Below are 6,052 nucleotides of genomic sequence, written 5' to 3'. Positions count from 1 at the left end.
TCAGTTCCCGACCTACGAACACCTGACTTATGAATTTTCCTGCCCACCAAAAAAAAACACAACAACAAAAAAAATCAAAATATATTCAAGAAAACTTTCAAAATCCAGACGCGCTATTCAGATTTGACAATGCCTCAAACAGAGGGAGAAGAAGTAGAACGCCTGTCAGGCATTCATTGTGCGACCGAGAGTAATACCTTTTAATTCTTATGTCCTCGAGTAGTATATGTACAGTGTGTTGTGATTTTTGCATTGTGATTATACTGTTTGCTAATCGGCACCAACCATCGCAGTGACCATCGCAAAAAAATGACCCAAGTAGTGCTCCAGCTGGTTGACATTAAGGCAAGTAAAATAATTATATAGATTTTAGAGTGGCATTTTATTGTGGCCAGCCTAAGTGCAATAATCATGCTGTCTAATCAGCATCTTGATATACCACACCTGTGAGGTTGATGGATTATCTCAGCAAAGGAGAAGTGTTCACTAACACAGATTTAGACAGATTTGTGAACAATATTTGAGATAAATAGGCCTTTTGTGTACATAGAAAAAGTCTGAGTTCAGCTCATGAAAAATGGGGGCAAAAACAAAAGTGTTGCGTTTATAATTTTGTTCAGTGTAATTCTGTACATTGAGAGAGAGGGAGAGTGCGAGAGCGAGAAAGAGAGAGCATGCACTTGCATCCACTTTCTAAATAGATTAAAATTTTATTAAAAGTTATGTATTGTAATGTGCTAATATGCAGACAGAATGGTTTTCAGGCTTTACATAATCAACATTCCTACAGATATTGGTTATAGTAATAACACCTTATACCTTATATCTTTTTCAACTTATTAAGTAGGCATATCAAGGAAGTGTAGTATTTATTGGTAAGAGAAGTATATATTGATGAGAATATTTAAATTGTAATTAGATGGTAAAAAGTATATAGAAGGTAGAACTACGGTATACAAATATTCATATCACAGTGATTATTTTCTGTTTCAGCAAGTATTACAAAATGAACTGTAAGTATTTATATGCTCTCAAAACAAAAAACAATTTTCATCGGAAATCATGGGCAGATATTTGAGAAGTGGCCAAGAGTCCAGCCATGAACCTGAATAAGTTAAGTGCCCACTGGCTTAAATTGATAAAAAATGTAAGGACACCATAACAATAATATCAGCTCTTCACATACCTAGCCTCTTTTGGAAGAGACACCTCTTCTGAAAAAGGTGAACTTTTTGAAAAAGGTGCTGTGGTCTAATGAGATTAATGGTGAGCCATTTGGTCTAAAGCATTATGTTAGCACAAAACAAATACAGCCCAGCAGCCAGGTTGCTTTCCTGCAAAAGGAACTGGAAAACTTGTTGCCATCACAGGCAACATTAATGGAGCCAAATATAAGCAAATTGTTCAGATGAACCTGCGTCAGTCAGCTAGACATCTGCATTTAAAAATAAAATCAGATTTATATTGGAACGAGTGCCAAAGCACAGGTCCAAAATAAAAATGTAATTGCTTGGAAAAAAATTCTCATCTTTTGGGTGGCTGAGTCAAAGGCCCAAATTTAAATCCAATTTTAAAAAAAATGTAGAATAATATAAAAATTGAGGTTCACAAACTTTCAATATATAATTTGGCAGAGTTAGAAACAATTAATGTTAAGGAATGAAAGAAAATGCTAAAAATGAAAATGTGCCAGACTCAGAGACACATCTGATTTAATTCAACTGTATAATTGTTGAAAAAGCACAATTTATGCTAGATGGTTAAATTTGTTTAAATATATTAAGAAAAATTATATTAAACAGCTTTTATATATTTATATTTATATATAAAAGTCCTTCATCGGCTACTTCCATAACAACTCAATCCAGCCAAAGTCATCTTAACAAAATGACAGTTCATATTATTAGCCTTTGAATAAGTTCATGTTGTTGGTTGCCCTGGTGTCTGAAAGATTAATGAAGATCACCCAGAAACTTGGAGGTAAAAAATAAAATGAAAGATGCCCTTATCTGAGCCATCAATCAACATGATTAATGCCTTTTATTTCATATTACCCTTTCTAATGATAAAAGAGAGCAGGGTGTGCATAACCATACCCAACACCCAAGTTATCAATTTGCCAGAGGCAGTGTCGGGCCGCGCATTTGGTACGTGGGCCTCAATCCACCTCTTATTACCACCACTATCACGTCGCGATTATAGATACCATCAATGATGATTGATTAATTTCTTTCGGCTTCTCCCATTAGGGGTTACCACAGCGGATCCTCCGTATTCGTGATCCGCATGTTCGATTTGACACGTTTTTACGCTGGATGCCCTTCCTAACGCAACCCTCCCCATTTATCCGGGCTTGGATAAATGGGGAGGGTATTGATGGTATAGAAACCATCAATAATACAGTGGAACCTCGTTATAAGAGCATAATTTGTTCTTGAAAATTGCTCGTGTGTCCATTTGCTCGTAAGTTCGAACTAATTTTCCCCATAGGAATGAATGTAAAAGTGATTTAATACGTTCCGAGATGTCATTCGATCGCTTATTTCTGCACTTGAAAATTATTTTTAAAAACAAATACACCGCAAATTACCGTAATATAAACATAATTTAACACTTACTCATGTGATAGTGGTTGATTGCGAGTGTGAGACGTGCACCACGCTCGTAAACTCCTCGGTTTCCATGGTAATTCTATCTACTTCGTTTTTACAGCACCATCACTGATCACTGAAAACAAAGCTAGCTGCCGTGTGAGGCAAATATGAAATCTAATTGATTAAAGAAACAGACCCGTTGCTCATATTCTTTATGGTCAAAGAGCTAGCAGAATTAACTTTGAAGGCCCTGGGCAGATTAGATTGACATGGCAGGACATCTAATTGGACAAAAAAAATCTAACATCCACATACACGTACTGGAAGCAGTGTAGCCAAGAGAAATGCTACGAAATGAAAATAATAAACTGTTGGGAATAAATTTATATAATATCATGAAACAAATATTAGAATTTAGGTTGTAAATGTAGGTCAGTGCTTCTGATTGTGTTTAGGCCAGCAGAGAAGGCTTTGCTCGCCCTGGCCACTTGCCAGAACTCAAGATGGAGGCTTATGTGATTAATTGTTAGTCAGTATCTTATCATAAATCTTTATAAACATCCCCTTTCATGAGGTTCTCTTATATTGATATAGCCACATCAGCTAAGAGCCTCCGCCCAAACCGACCGATAAAATGTATATATGTTTGGCAGATATAAAAATGTGTAGCATATATTGAAGTTGCATTCGTAACATGTAAATAAAACATACACCCCTAATGCTACCAGCCATTATTTAGAGCTTGTAGGCATTTCAGTTTTATGTCCGCTCACCCAATCTCTAACTTCTGTTCCTACAATGCTATACCAAATCTACAACCTTATCAGATTAAGTCACGGTTCTGACAGCAAATTTCAGGTGAATTCAATGCCTCACATCATGCATTAATGTGGAGTAGCTCAAACTGGTGTGAGATGGTTTTGGGCAAGCACTAAATTTGTATCTGGTAGTGTGTGATGCTTTTCTCATAATTTTTGGTTTTGACTTCGTGCTCTGTTAAAGATAATGTCAAATTTCATCATCGTTTTCCTCTGTTATGTGGCATTTTCTTTGAGCAGAGACCATGGATTTATGTGCAATTGTCTCCAGCTACTTTCTCAGGGGTATTTAAAAGATATTCTTAAATGTAGTGTATCTCTCTATTAAGTGGAATGTGTCTCTTATACTAAACTAACTGTCATGCTGGTTGGATAACTTCAGACAGGAATTTAACAGTTAAAATGTGTTTTTATCCCTATTTTTGGAAGAGCAATATGGCCTCAATAAATGCACGTCTATGTTACATAACACTGCAGTATCCATGAGTGCTTTGAGGCACATGCATTTATTTTCAATTGACAAGCTTTTTTCTTCTGTAGCTAATTATTGTCTGAAGCCAAAAAAAAACCAGTTCTGCCAATGCTAGCAGTCTTCATGACCCAGTTAGCAATTTCAGGGAACTATATACAGGAAAGGGGAACTGGCCTGCATTTGGTTGTGTAGTTTTGAGGTGACATAAAAAGGCAATTTTAAGAATAGAACTTTAAGACACTACAGTTCTTTCCTGTAGAGTATGCAATGGAGAATAGGCAAAGCCTTCATCTTCTCATCGAATGAAATGTATGAAATCTCTCCAGAGCATCTGCTGCCTGAAGCAGAAATATAGCTTCAAGCTGTTGTGCATGACTCATTTAAAATGTTATTCTTTCACATCATTCTATCTATCTATTCCTCATGAACAACACTCTTGCTTCATCTTCAAAACCATTGAATAACTCATGAAAGCAAGCTTGCTGGAGACATACTGAAAATCAACTTTGATCCATCTAAAATATAAGGCAAACCCTCAGTATCAATTCTTCATAGGAGATTAAATCCCGATGCACACCTCGCATTGAACCATACTCAAGCTCCCTCACTTAACTTAACACATTCCTCATGAAAAGAGTCTGATCTCACAGATGAAGATTGAAACAGTTGGTTTCAACTTTGACAATAATGTTATCATCATACTGATATAATGTGTTAAGGATTATACTTGTCTTTGGACAGATGATTTGAATGATTTTCAAAACAATATGTCAATAATTTAATAGTAGATTCACAACTGACCATTTACTTAGCATAAGCTTCGACCACTTCTGCATGCTGTATAATTGTGCTGTTATTAATATTAGTACATTTTGGGCTTTTTATTAGATACCATTTGCATCTAATTCAAAATTCAGCAGCCTGTTCAATGTGAGTCACGCACCTTGGCCAGGATCCCAATCAGGGTCAAGCACAGTGGAAATTAAATTTAAGAAAATGTGACAAATAGAGACAGATACATTCCCATGCTTTCTTTTTTGGCTTAAGGGCTAAATGACCAAGTGCTTAGATGAAGGCCTTTGTAAGCAGTGACTAGGCCAGTCAATCTTCTGGACAGTTTTACAGATTTTCAGACAGTACCAAAATCTATGACTTTTGCTAGTTTATGATATAGATTTTGTTTTATGATTTACTTAATGCTGCAATAAAAGCCCAAACACAGCCAAAAAGTTTTGGAGTTGAATAAAAAGTACGATGTAGGTATTATAAAATTCATAAAAAAAAATTATAAATGACTAATACTAATTGACTGCACTGGAAGTGCACAGTGGAAGTGGTACTACATCTGAAACCTCTTGCAACATATATAATATAATTTACTTCCAAGTTAAGGACATCTGTTACAAATTGAAAAATAAAGCAAAGTTAATATAATCTTTACAGATGAAATCCACATTCAGATTGGTTAATAAGTTGAAAGAGAAAGCAGACATTTTTTGGCTTTCAGTGTTAACCCCAGTTCCTTTATGTGAGCGAGAACAACATCTTGATGCCGAACTGCTAAGTACTTTGATTGAGATAAAATCAACCAATCGTCGATATAGTTTAAGATGTGGATGCCCTGAAGTCTCAGAGGGACCAGAGCCGCATCCACACATTTCGTGAAGGTGCGGGGTGAGAGGGCAAGACCAAATGGAAGGAAAAGTTTAGTGGTAAGCTTCGCCCCTGAAAGCGAACCTCAGTGACAAGGAAGGATGGAAACATAAAAATATGCATCCTTTAGATCCATGAAATGTAACACCTGGGGATAGATAGCTGGCCAGCGTCTCTTTAACCCGGGAAGATGTAACACCTGGGGAGAGATAGCTGGACAGCGTCTCTTTAACCCGGGGCACCGACTTGTAACCACACTCTTTCAGTCCCACTATGTTGGAGTACAACAAGGATTTGGAACTAAAAAGGCATGCTGAATACGGCTTAGCCCAGGACCTGGACACCTAGGTGTGCAGATTCAGAAAAAAAGGCAGATCCTGAGGCGGAGGTTGTGACGTAGGTCGCAGAAAGCTCTTATCGAGCTTACTGGACAGGGCAGCTTTCTGCTTATTGGCCAGCTAATCCAGATCTAGCTTGGTTTCGTCATGGTCAAAACCTTAATAAGTTTCTCAACC

The sequence above is a fragment of the Silurus aristotelis genome (assembly GCF_946808225.1).
Source record: "Silurus aristotelis genome assembly, chromosome: 17".
NCBI lineage: Eukaryota > Metazoa > Chordata > Actinopteri > Siluriformes > Siluridae > Silurus > Silurus aristotelis.
The sequence above is the reverse complement of the archived record's forward strand: the minus strand, read 5'-3'. Positions refer to the sequence as shown.